Consider the following 13833-nt stretch of genomic DNA (forward strand, 5'->3'; position numbering starts at 1 on the left):
CTTATTGTTTTTAGTTGATTCAGTAAAGCTAGCCATTTCAAATTAGATTTTGTCAATTGCCGAAAATAGCTCTCATAACATTGTCCAAAACAAAATCCCTATGTATTAATGGGATGATTCTTTGTTAATGTTTCAAAAAGTCTCATGTGCCCAAACTGAATGAGACTATTCTTTGCAGGTACTTATGAATCTTGGCTTTATGATTTTCAAGTGAGTAAATTTAGTAAAATGTGACTCCTATGGTTACATTTTCGATGACTTGTACATTTCTTTTCTATAGAAGACAGTAGTGTTCCTAAATAAATCTATATTAACTTAAGATATGAATAAATAAAGTCTTTCGTTTGAGTGTCTTTATTATTTACAGATATGATACTAATAAAGAGTAGGTACTTTGTAGGTACTGTGATTCTTGGCTTTCAAATTTTCAGATGTGAATGCTTAGAAAAATCTCAACATACACAATATGTTATATTAATAAAAACTTACACTTTCATAAGTGCATACTTCGTAAGAAAATCAACCATATGGAACCATATCAGATAAACAAATCTCTCCAACGTAGATGACCTGGAGTGTATTTAAAGAACAGTCTCATTTTGACACAAAACACAGCTAAATCATGTTCTCTTGTGTTGCTTATTGGTCTAAAAACGTTCTTCTCACATAGAGTGTGATAGATTCTCTGATTATTCCCCAGAAAAACCCAAACACTGTAGGCATCATATATAATAAAATTGCAATATTGAAATGGGTTTACATTGTAAAATATCTAGTTAAAGGTAATATTTTCTATACTTTACAAGTTTCTTTTTGGCAGAATTACATTTTTAAAATAATTACTTCTTTTTGCTTTTAAAAATTCGAAAAATGCACTTAAATTTTTGCTTCTAAATGGCTCGTTGGTCTAGGGGTATGATTCTCGCTTAGGGTGCGAGAGGTCCCGGGTTCAAATCCCGGACGAGCCCATGACTCCTTGTCATTTTCATCTTATTGTTTTTAGTTGATTCAGTAAAGCTAGCCATTTCAAATTAGATTTTGTCAATTGCCGAAAATAGCTCTCATAACATTGTCCAAAACAAAATCCCTATGTATTAATGGGATGATTCTTTGTTAATGTTTCAAAAAGTCTCATGTGCCCAAACTGAATGAGACTATTCTTTGCAGGTACTTATGAATCTTGGCTTTATGATTTTCAAGTGAGTAAATTTAGTAAAATGTGACTCCTATGGTTACATTTTCGATGACTTGTACATTTCTTTTCTATAGAAGACAGTAGTGTTCCTAAATAAATCTATATTAACTTAAGATATGAATAAATAAAGTCTTTCGTTTGAGTGTCTTTATTATTTACAGATATGATACTAATAAAGAGTAGGTACTTTGTAGGTACTGTGATTCTTGGCTTTCAAATTTTCAGATGTGAATGCTTAGAAAAATCTCAACATACACAATATGTTATATTAATAAAAACTTACACTTTCATAAGTGCATACTTCGTAAGAAAATCAACCATATGGAACCATATCAGATAAACAAATCTCTCCAACGTAGATGACCTGGAGTGTATTTAAAGAACAGTCTCATTTTGACACAAAACACAGCTAAATCATGTTCTCTTGTGTTGCTTATTGGTCTAAAAACGTTCTTCTCACATAGAGTGTGATAGATTCTCTGATTATTCCCCAGAAAAACCCAAACACTGTAGGCATCATATATAATAAAATTGCAATATTGAAATGGGTTTACATTGTAAAATATCTAGTTAAAGGTAATATTTTCTATACTTTACAAGTTTCTTTTTGGCAGAATTACATTTTTAAAATAATTACTTCTTTTTGCTTTTAAAAATTCGAAAAATGCACTTAAATTTTTGCTTCTAAATGGCTCGTTGGTCTAGGGGTATGATTCTCGCTTAGGGTGCGAGAGGTCCCGGGTTCAAATCCCGGACGAGCCCATGACTCCTTGTCATTTTCATCTTATTGTTTTTAGTTGATTCAGTAAAGCTAGCCATTTCAAATTAGATTTTGTCAATTGCCGAAAATAGCTCTCATAACATTGTCCAAAACAAAATCCCTATGTATTAATGGGATGATTCTTTGTTAATGTTTCAAAAAGTCTCATGTGCCCAAACTGAATGAGACTATTCTTTGCAGGTACTTATGAATCTTGGCTTTATGATTTTCAAGTGAGTAAATTTAGTAAAATGTGACTCCTATGGTTACATTTTCGATGACTTGTACATTTCTTTTCTATAGAAGACAGTAGTGTTCCTAAATAAATCTATATTAACTTAAGATATGAATAAATAAAGTCTTTCGTTTGAGTGTCTTTATTATTTACAGATATGATACTAATAAAGAGTAGCTACTTTGTAGGTACTGTGATTCTTGGCTTTCAAATTTTCAGATGTGAATGCTTAGAAAAATCTCAACATACACAATATGTTATATTAATAAAAACTTACACTTTCATAAGTGCATACTTCGTAAGAAAATCAACCATATGGAACCATATCAGATAAACAAATCTCTCCAACGTAGATGACCTGGAGTGTATTTAAAGAACAGTCTCATTTTGACACAAAACACAGCTAAATCATGTTCTCTTGTGTTGCTTATTGGTCTAAAAACGTTCTTCTCACATAGAGTGTGATAGATTCTCTGATTATTCCCCAGAAAAACCCAAACACTGTAGGCATCATATATAATAAAATTGCAATATTGAAATGGGTTTACATTGTAAAATATCTAGTTAAAGGTAATATTTTCTATACTTTACAAGTTTCTTTTTGGCAGAATTACATTTTTAAAATAATTACTTCTTTTTGCTTTTAAAAATTCGAAAAATGCACTTAAATTTTTGCTTCTAAATGGCTCGTTGGTCTAGGGGTATGATTCTCGCTTAGGGTGCGAGAGGTCCCGGGTTCAAATCCCGGACGAGCCCATGACTCCTTGTCATTTTCATCTTATTGTTTTTAGTTGATTCAGTAAAGCTAGCCATTTCAAATTAGATTTTGTCAATTGCCGAAAATAGCTCTCATAACATTGTCCAAAACAAAATCCCTATGTATTAATGGGATGATTCTTTGTTAATGTTTCAAAAAGTCTCATGTGCCCAAACTGAATGAGACTATTCTTTGCAGGTACTTATGAATCTTGGCTTTATGATTTTCAAGTGAGTAAATTTAGTAAAATGTGACTCCTATGGTTACATTTTCGATGACTTGTACATTTCTTTTCTATAGAAGACAGTAGTGTTCCTAAATAAATCTATATTAACTTAAGATATGAATAAATAAAGTCTTTCTTTTGAGTGTCTTTAATATTTACAGATATGATACTAATTAAGAGTAGATACTTTGTAGGTACTGTGATTCTTTGCTTTCAAACTTTCAGATGTGAATGCTTAGAAAAATCTCAACATCAACAATTTGTTATATTAATAAAAACTTACACTTTCATAAGTGCATACTTCGTAAGAAAATCAACCATATGGAACCATATCAGATAAACAAATCTCTCCAACGTTGTTGACCTGGAGTGTATTTAAAGAACAGTCTCATTTTGACACAAAACACAGCTAAATCATGTTCTCTTGTGTTGCTTATTGGTCTAAAAACGTTCTTCTCACATAGAGTGTGATAGATTCTCTGATTATTCCCCAGAAAAACCCAAACACTGTAGGCATCATATATAATAAAATTGCAATATTGAAATGGGTTTACATTGTAAAATATCTAGTTAAAGGTAATATTTTCTATACTTTACAAGTTTCTTTTTGGCAGAATTACATTTTTAAAATAATTACTTCTTTTTGCTTTTAAAAATTCGAAAAATGCACTTAAATTTTTGCTTCTAAATGGCTCGTTGGTCTAGGGGTATGATTCTCACTTAGGGTGCAAGAGGTACCGGGTTCAAATCCCGGACGAGCCCATGACTCCTTGTCATTTTCATCTTATTGTTTTTAGTTGATTCAGTAAAGCTAGCCATTTCAAATTAGATTTTGTCAATTTCCGAAAATAGCTCTCATAACATTGTCCAAAACAAAATCCCTATGTATTAATGGGATGATTCTTTGTTAATGTTTCAAAAAGTCTCATGTGCCCAAACTGAATGAGACTATTCTTTGCAGGTACTTATGAATCTTGGCTTTATGATTTTCAAGTGAGTAAATTTAGTAAAATGTGACTCCTATGGTTACATTTTCGATGACTTGTACATTTCTTTTCTATAGAAGACAGTAGTGTTCCTAAATAAATCTATATTAACTTAAGATATGAATAAATAAAGTCTTTCGTTTGAGTGTCTTTATTATTTACAGATATGATACTAATAAAGAGTAGCTACTTTGTAGGTACTGTGATTCTTGGCTTTCAAATTTTCAGATGTGAATGCTTAGAAAAATCTCAACATACACAATATGTTATATTAATAAAAACTTACACTTTCATAAGTGCATACTTCGTAAGAAAATCAACCATATGGAACCATATCAGATAAACAAATCTCTCCAACGTAGATGACCTGGAGTGTATTTAAAGAACAGTCTCATTTTGACACAAAACACAGCTAAATCATGTTCTCTTGTGTTGCTTATTGGTCTAAAAACGTTCTTCTCACATAGAGTGTGATAGATTCTCTGATTATTCCCCAGAAAAACCCAAACACTGTAGGCATCATATATAATAAAATTGCAATATTGAAATGGGTTTACATTGTAAAATATCTAGTTAAAGGTAATATTTTCTATACTTTACAAGTTTCTTTTTGGCAGAATTACATTTTTAAAATAATTACTTCTTTTTGCTTTTAAAAATTCGAAAAATGCACTTAAATTTTTGCTTCTAAATGGCTCGTTGGTCTAGGGGTATGATTCTCGCTTAGGGTGCGAGAGGTCCCGGGTTCAAATCCCGGACGAGCCCATGACTCCTTGTCATTTTCATCTTATTGTTTTTAGTTGATTCAGTAAAGCTAGCCATTTCAAATTAGATTTTGTCAATTTCCGAAAATAGCTCTCATAACATTGTCCAAAACAAAATCCCTATGTATTAATGGGATGATTCTTTGTTAATGTTTCAAAAAGTCTCATGTGCCCAAACTGAATGAGACTATTCTTTGCAGGTACTTATGAATCTTGGCTTTATGATTTTCAAGTGAGTAAATTTAGTAAAATGTGACTCCTATGGTTACATTTTCGATGACTTGTACATTTCTTTTCTATAGAAGACAGTAGTGTTCCTAAATAAATCTATATTAACTTAAGATATGAATAAATAAAGTCTTTCTTTTGAGTGTCCTTAATATTTACAGATATGATACTAATTAAGAGTAGATACTTTGTAGGTACTGTGATTCTTTGCTTTCAAACTTTCAGATGTGAATGCTTAGAAAAATCTCAACATCAACAATATGTTATATTAATAAAAACTTACACTTTCATAAGTGCATACTTCGTAAGAAAATCAACCATATGGAACCATATCAGATAAACAAATCTCTCCAACGTTGTTGACCTGGAGTGTATTTAAAGAACAGTCTCATTTTGACACAAAACACAGCTAAATCATGTTCTCTTGTGTTGCTTATTGGTCTAAAAACGTTCTTCTCACATAGAGTGTGATAGATTCTCTGATTATTCCCCAGAAAAACCCAAACACTGTAGGCATCATATATAATAAAATTGCAATATTGAAATGGGTTTACATTGTAAGATATCTAGTTAAAGGTAATATTTTCTATACTTTACAAGTTTCTTTTTGGCAGAATTACATTTTTAAAATAATTACTTCTTTTTGCTTTTAAAAATTCGAAAAATGCACTTAAATTTTTGCTTCTAAATGGCTCGTTGGTCTAGGGGTATGATTCTCACTTAGGGTGCAAGAGGTCCCGGGTTCAAATCCCAGACAAGCCCATGACTCCTTGTCATTTTCATCTTATTGTTTTTAGTTGATTCAGTAAAGCTAGCCATTTCAAATTAGATTTTGTCAATTTCCGAAAATAGCTCTCATAACATTGTCCAAAACAAAATCCCTATGTATTAATGGGATGATTCTTTGTTAATGTTTCAAAAAGTCTCATGTGCCCAAACTGAATGAGACTATTCTTTGCAGGTACTTATGAATCTTGGCTTTATGATTTTCAAGTGAGTAAATTTAGTAAAATGTGACTCCTATGGTTACATTTTCGATGACTTGTACATTTCTTTTCTATAGAAGACAGTAGTGTTCCTAAATAAATCTATATTAACTTAAGATATGAATAAATAAAGTCTTTCGTTTGAGTGTCTTTATTATTTACAGATATGATACTAATAAAGAGTAGGTACTTTGTAGGTACTGTGATTCTTGACTTTCAAATTTTCAGATGTGAATGCTTAGAAAAATCTCAACATACACAATATGTTATATTAATAAAAACTTACACTTTCATAAGTGCATACTTCGTAAGAAAATCAACCATATGGAACCATATCAGATAAACAAATCTCTCCAACGTAGATGACCTGGAGTGTATTTAAAGAACAGTCTCATTTTGACACAAAACACAGCTAAATCATGTTCTCTTGTGTTGCTTATTGGTCTAAAAACGTTCTTCTCACATAGAGTGTGATAGATTCTCTGATTATTCCCCAGAAAAACCCAAACACTGTAGGTATCATATATAATAAAATTGCAATATTGAAATGGGTTTACATTGTAAAATATCTAGTTAAAGGTAATATTTTCTATACTTTACAAGTTTCTTTTTGGCAGAATTACATTTTTAAAATAATTACTTCTTTTTGCTTTTAAAAATTCGAAAAATGCACTTAAATTTTTGCTTCTAAATGGCTCGTTGGTCTAGGGGTATGATTCTCGCTTAGGGTGCGAGAGGTCCTGGGTTCAAATCCCAGACGAGCCCATGACTCCTTGTCATCTTCATCTTATTGTTTTTAGTTGATTCAGTAAAGCTAGCCATTTCAAATTAGATTTTGTCAATTTCCGAAAATAGCTCTCATAACATTGTCCAAAACAAAATCCCTATGTATTAATGGGATGATTCTTTGTTAATGTTTCAAAAAGTCTCATGTGCCCAAACTGAATGAGACTATTCTTTGCAGGTACTTATTAATCTTGGCTTTATGATTTTCAAGTGAGTAAATTTAGTAAAATGTGACTCCTATGGTTACATTTTCGATGACTTGTACATTTCTTTTCTATAGAAGACAGTAGTGTTCCTAAATAAATCTATATTAACTTAAGATATGAATAAATAAAGTCTTTCTTTTGAGTGTCTTTAATATTTACAGATATGATACTAATTAAGAGTAGATACTTTGTAGGTACTGTGATTCTTTGCTTTCAAATTTTCAGATGTGAATGCTTAGAAAAATCTCAACATCAACAATATGTTATATTAATAAAAACTTACACTTTCATAAGTGCATACTTCGTAAGAAAATCAACCATATGGAACCATATCAGATAAACAAATCTCTCCAACGTTGTTGACCTGGAGTGTATTTAAAGAACAGTCTCATTTTGACACAAAACACAGCTAAATCATGTTCTCTTGTGTTTCTTATTGGTCTAAAAACGTTCTTCTCACATAGAGTGTGATAGATTCTCTGATTATTCCCCAGAAAAACCCAAACACTGTAGGCATCATATATAATAAAATTGCAATATTGAAATGGGTTTACATTGTAAAATATCTAGTTAAAGGTAATATTTTCTATACTTTACAAGTTTCTTTTTGGCAGAATTACATTTTTAAAATAATTACTTCTTTTTGCTTTTAAAAATTCGAAAAATGCACTTAAATTTTTGCTTCTAAATGTCTCGTTGGTCTAGGGGTATGATTCTTGCTTAGGGTGCGAGAGGTCCCGGGTTCAAATCCCGTACGAGCCCATGACTCCTTGTCATTTTCATCTTATTGTTTTTAGTTGATTCAGTAAAGCTAGCCATTTCAAATTAGATTTTGTCAATTTCCGAAAATAGCTCTCATAACATTGTCCAAAACAAAATCCCTATGTATTAATGGGATGATTCTTTGTTAATGTTTCAAAAAGTCTCATGTGCCAAACTGAATGAGACTATTCTTTGCAGGTACTTATGAATCTTGGCTTTATGATTTTCAAGTGAGTAAATTTAGTAAAATGTGACTCCTATGGTTACATTTTCGATGACTTGTACATTTCTTTTCTATAGAAGACAGTAGTGTTCCTAAATAAATCTATATTAACTTAAGATATGAATAAATAAAGTCTTTCGGTTGAGTGTCTTTATTATTTACAGATATGATACTAATAAAGAGTAGGTACTTTGTAGGTACTGTGATTCTTGGCTTTCAAATTTTCAGATGTGAATGCTTAGAAAAATCTCAACATACACAATATGTTATATTAATAAAAACTTACACTTTCATAAGTGCATACTTCGTAAGAAAATCAACCATATGGAACCATATCAGATAAACAAATCTCTCCAACGTTGTTGACCTGGAGTGTATTTAAAGAACAGTCTCATTTTGACACAAAACACAGCTAAATCATGTTCTCTTGTGTTGCTTATTGGTCTAAAAACGTTCTTCTCACATAGAGTGTGATAGATTCTCTGATTATTCCCCAGAAAAACCCAAACACTGTAGGCATCATATATAATAAAATTGCAATATTGAAATGGGTTTACATTGTAAAATATCTAGTTAAAGGTAATATTTTCTATACTTTACAAGTTTCTTTTTGGCAGAATTACATTTTTAAAATAATTACTTCTTTTTGCTTTTAAAAATTCGAAAAATGCACTTAAATTTTTGCTTCTAAATGTCTCGTTGGTCTAGGGGTATGATTCTTGCTTAGGGTGCGAGAGGTCCCGGGTTCAAATCCCGTACGAGCCCATGACTCCTTGTCATTTTCATCTTATTGTTTTTAGTTGATTCAGTAAAGCTAGCCATTTCAAATTAGATTTTGTCAATTTCCGAAAATAGCTCTCATAACATTGTCCAAAACAAAATCCCTATGTATTAATGGGATGATTCTTTGTTAATGTTTCAAAAAGTCTCATGTGCCAAACTGAATGAGACTATTCTTTGCAGGTACTTATGAATCTTGGCTTTATGATTTTCAAGTGAGTAAATTTAGTAAAATGTGACTCCTATGGTTACATTTTCGATGACTTGTACATTTCTTTTCTATAGAAGACAGTAGTGTTCCTAAATAAATCTATATTAACTTAAGATATGAATAAATAAAGTCTTTCGGTTGAGTGTCTTTATTATTTACAGATATGATACTAATAAAGAGTAGGTACTTTGTAGGTACTGTGATTCTTGGCTTTCAAATTTTCAGATGTGAATGCTTAGAAAAATCTCAACATACACAATATGTTATATTAATAAAAACTTACACTTTCATAAGTGCATACTTCGTAAGAAAATCAACCATATGGAACCATATCAGATAAACAAATCTCTCCAACGTTGTTGACCTGGAGTGTATTTAAAGAACAGTCTCATTTTGACACAAAACACAGCTAAATCATGTTCTCTTGTGTTGCTTATTGGTCTAAAAACGTTCTTCTCACATAGAGTGTGATAGATTCTCTGATTATTCCCCAGAAAAACCCAAACACTGTAGGCATCATATATAATAAAATTGCAATATTGAAATGGGTTTACATTGTAAAATATCTAGTTAAAGGTAATATTTTCTATACTTTACAAGTTTCTTTTTGGCAGAATTACATTTTTAAAATAATTACTTCTTTTTGCTTTTAAAAATTCGAAAAATGCACTTAAATTTTTGCTTCTAAATGGCTCGTTGGTCTAGGGGTATGATTCTCACTTAGGGTACGAGAAGTCCCGGGTTCAATTCCCAGACAAGCCCATGACTCCTTGTCATTTTCATCTTATTGTTTTTAGTTGATTCAGTAAAGCTAGCCATTTCAAATTAGATTTTGTCAATTTCCGAAAATAGCTCTCATAACATTGTCCAAAACAAAATCCCTATGTATTAATGGGATGATTCTTTGTTAATGTTTCAAAAAGTCTCATGTGCCCAAACTGAATGAGACTATTCTTTGCAGGTACTTATGAATCTTGGCTTTATGATTTTCAAGTGAGTAAATTTAGTAAAATGTGACTCCTATGGTTACATTTTCGATGACTTGTACATTTCTTTTCTATAGAAGACAGTAGTGTTCCTAAATAAATCTATATTAACTTAAGATATGAATAAATAAAGTCTTTCGTTTGAGTGTCTTTATTATTTACAGATATGATACTAATAAAGAGTAGGTACTTTGTAGGTACTGTGATTCTTGGCTTTCAAATTTTCAGATGTGAATGCTTAGAAAAATTTCAACATACACAATATGTTATATTAATAAAAACTTACACTTTCATAAGTGCATACTTCGTAAGAAAATCAACCATATGGAACCATATCAGATAAACAAATCTCTCCAACGTAGATGACCTGGAGTGTATTTAAAGAACAGTCTCATTTTGACACAAAACACAGCTAAATCATGTTCTCTTGTGTTGCTTATTGGTCTAAAAACGTTCTTCTCACATAGAGTGTGATAGATTCTCTGATTATTCCCCAGAAAAACCCAAACACTGTAGGCATCATATATAATAAAATTGCAATATTGAAATGGGTTTACATTGTAAAATATCTAGTTAAAGGTAATATTTTCTATACTTTACAAGTTTCTTTTTGGCAGAATTACATTTTTAAAATAATTACTTCTTTTTGCTTTTAAAAATTCGAAAAACGCACTTAAAATATTGTTTCTGAAGGGCTCGTTGGTCTAGGGGTATGATTCTCGCTTAGGGTGCAAAAGGTCCCGGGTTCAAATCGTGGACGAGCCCATGACTCCTTGTCATTTTCATCTTATTGTTTTTAGTTGATTCAGTAAAGCTAGCCATTTGAAGTTAGATTTTGTCAATTTCCAAAAATAGCTCTCATAACATTGTCCAAAACAAAATCCCTATGTATTAATGGGATGATTCTTAGTTAATGTTTCAAAAAGTCTCATGTGCCCAAACTGAATGAGACTATTCTTTGCAGGTACTTATGAATCTTGGCTTTATGATTTTCAAGTGAGTAAATTTAGTAAAATGTGACTCCTATGGTTACATTTTCGATGACTTGTACATTTCTTTTCTATAGAAGACAGTAGTGTTCCTAAATAAATCTATATTAACTTAAGATATGAATAAATAAAGTCTTTCTTTTGAGTGTCTTTAATATTTACAGATATGATACTAATTAAGAGTAGATACTTTGTAGGTACTGTGATTCTTTGCTTTCAAACTTTCAGATGTGAATGCTTAGAAAAATCTCAACATCAACAATATGTTATATTAATAAAAACTTACACTTTCATAAGTGCATACTTCGTAAGAAAATCAACCATATGGTACCATATCAGATAAACAAATCTCTCCAACGTTGTTGACCTGGAGTGTATTTAAAGAACAGTCTCATTTTGACACAAAACACAGCTAAATCATGTTCTCTTGTGTTGCTTATTGGTCTAAAAACGTTCTTCTCACATAGAGTGTGATAGATTCTCTGATTATTCCCCAGAAAAACCCAAACACTGTAGGCATCATATATAATAAAATTGCAATATTGAAATGGGTTTACATTGTAAAATGTCTAGTTAAAGGGCATATTTTCTATACTTTACAAGTTTCTTTTTGTCAGAATTAAATTTTTTAAAATAATTACTTCTTTATGCTTTTAAAAATTCAAAAAACGCACTTAAATCTTTGCTTCTGAATGGCTCGTTGGTCTAGGGGTATGATTCTCGCTTAGGGTGCGAGAGGTCCCGGGTTCAAATCCCGGACGAGCCCATGACTCCTTGTCATTTTCATCTTATTGTTTTTAGTTGATTCAGTAAAGCTAGTCATTTCAAGTTAGATTTTGTCAATTTCCGAAAATAGCTCTCATAACATTGTCCAAAACAAAATCCCTATGTATTAATGGGATGATTCTTTGTTAATGTTTCAAAAAGTCTCATGTGCCCAAACTGAATGAGACTATTCTTTGCAGGTACTTATGAATCTTGGCTTTATGATTTTCAAGTGAGTAAATTTAGTAAAATGTGACTCCTATGGTTACATTTTCAATGACTTGTACATTTCTTTTCTATAGAAGACAGTAGTGTTCCTAAATAAATCTATATTAACTTAAGATATGAATAAATAAAGTCTTTCGTTTGAGTGTCTTTATTATTTACAGATATGATACTAATAAAGAGTAGGTACTTTGTAGGTACTGTGATTCTTGGCTTTCAAATTTTCAGATGTGAATGCTTAGAAAAATCTCAACATCAACAATATGTTATATTAATAAAAACTTACACTTTCATAAGTGCATACTTCGTAAGAAAATCAACCATATGTAACCATATCAGATAAACAAATCTCTCCATCGTAGATCACCTGGAGTGTATTTAAAGAACAGTCTCATTTTGACACAAAACACAGCTAAATCATGTTCTCTTGTGCTGCTTATTGGTCTAAAAACGTACTTCTCACATATAGTGTGATAGATTCTCTGAATATTCCCCAGAAAAACCCAAACACTGTAGGCATCATATATAATAAAATTGCAATATTGAAATGGGTTTACATTGTAAAATGGCTAGTTAAAGGTAATATTTTCTATACTTTGCAAGTTTCTTTTTGGCAGAATTACATTTTTAAAATAATTACTTCTTTTTGCTTTTAAAAATTCGAAAAACGCACTTTAATTTTTGCTTCTGAATGGCTCGTTGGTCCAGGGGTATGATTCTCGCTTAGGGTGCGACAGGTCCCAGGTTCAAATCCTGGACGAGCCCATGACTCCTTGTCATTTTCATCTTATTGTTTTTAGTTGATTCAGTAAAGCTAGCCATTTCAAGTTAGATTTTGTCAATTTCCGAAAATAGCTCTCATAACATTGTCCAAAACAAAATCCCTATGTATTAATGGGATGATTCTTTGTTAATGTTTCAAAAAGTCTCATGTGCCCAAACTGAATGAGACTATTCTTTGCAGGTACTTATGAATTTTGGCTTTATGATTTTCAAGTGAGTAAATTTAGTAAAATGTGACTCCTATGGTTACATTTTCAATGACTTGTACATTTCTTTTCTATAGAAGACAGTAGTGTTCCTAAATAAATCTATATTAACTTAAGATATGAATAAATAAAGTCTTTCGTTTGAGTGTCTTTATTATTTACAGATATGATACTAATAAAGAGTAGGTACTTTGTAGGTACTGTGATTCTTGGCTTTCAAATTTTCAGATGTGAATGCTTAGAAAAATCTCAACATCAACGATATGTTATATTAATAAAAACTTACACTTTCATAAGTGCATACTTCGTAAGAAAATCAACCATATGTAACCATATCAGATAAACAAATCTCTCCAACGTAGATGACCTGGAGTGTATTTAAAGAACAGTCTCATTTTGACACAAAACACAGCTAAATCATGTTCTCTTGTGCTGCTTATTGGTCTAAAAATGTACTTCTCTCATAGAGTGTGATAGATTCTCTGAATATTCCCCAGAAAAACTTAAACACTGTAGGCATCATATATAATAAAATTGCAATATTGAAATGGGTTTATATTGTAAAATGTCTAGTTAAAGGTAATATTTTCTATACTTTACAAGTTTCTTTTTGTCAGAATTAAATTTTTTAAAATAATTACTTCTTTATGCTTTTAAAAATTCGAAAAACGCACTTAAATCTTTACTTCTGAATGGCTCGTTGGTCTAGGGGTATGATTCTCGCTTAGGGTGCGAGAGGTCCCGGGTTCAAATCCCAGACGAGCCCATGACTTA

At 31.1% G+C, this 13833-nt stretch overlaps 7 non-coding genes across 7 annotated transcripts; all 7 read left to right on the forward strand.

Moving 5' to 3' along the window:
* Positions 1–896: 896 nt before the first annotated feature.
* Positions 897–968, forward strand: TRNAP-AGG (transfer RNA proline (anticodon AGG)). Its single transcript has one exon. It is a non-coding gene; the product is annotated as a tRNA-Pro (tRNA).
* A 917-nt stretch (positions 969–1885) lies between these two features.
* Positions 1886–1957, forward strand: TRNAP-AGG (transfer RNA proline (anticodon AGG)). Its single transcript has one exon. It is a non-coding gene; the product is annotated as a tRNA-Pro (tRNA).
* Positions 1958–2874: 917 nt separating this feature from the next.
* On the forward strand, positions 2875–2946 carry TRNAP-AGG (transfer RNA proline (anticodon AGG)). The gene has a single exon. It is a non-coding gene; the product is annotated as a tRNA-Pro (tRNA).
* Positions 2947–4852: 1906 nt separating this feature from the next.
* Positions 4853–4924, forward strand: TRNAP-AGG (transfer RNA proline (anticodon AGG)). The gene has a single exon. It is a non-coding gene; the product is annotated as a tRNA-Pro (tRNA).
* A 1906-nt stretch (positions 4925–6830) lies between these two features.
* TRNAP-AGG (transfer RNA proline (anticodon AGG)) lies at positions 6831–6902 on the forward strand. Its single transcript has one exon. It is a non-coding gene; the product is annotated as a tRNA-Pro (tRNA).
* Positions 6903–11774: 4872 nt separating this feature from the next.
* Positions 11775–11846, forward strand: TRNAP-AGG (transfer RNA proline (anticodon AGG)). The gene has a single exon. It is a non-coding gene; the product is annotated as a tRNA-Pro (tRNA).
* A 1907-nt stretch (positions 11847–13753) lies between these two features.
* On the forward strand, positions 13754–13825 carry TRNAP-AGG (transfer RNA proline (anticodon AGG)). The gene has a single exon. It is a non-coding gene; the product is annotated as a tRNA-Pro (tRNA).
* Positions 13826–13833: the final 8 nt, after the last annotated feature.

Source organism: Mixophyes fleayi, chromosome 1, assembly GCF_038048845.1.
Source record: "Mixophyes fleayi isolate aMixFle1 chromosome 1, aMixFle1.hap1, whole genome shotgun sequence".
NCBI classification, from domain to species: domain Eukaryota; kingdom Metazoa; phylum Chordata; class Amphibia; order Anura; family Limnodynastidae; genus Mixophyes; species Mixophyes fleayi.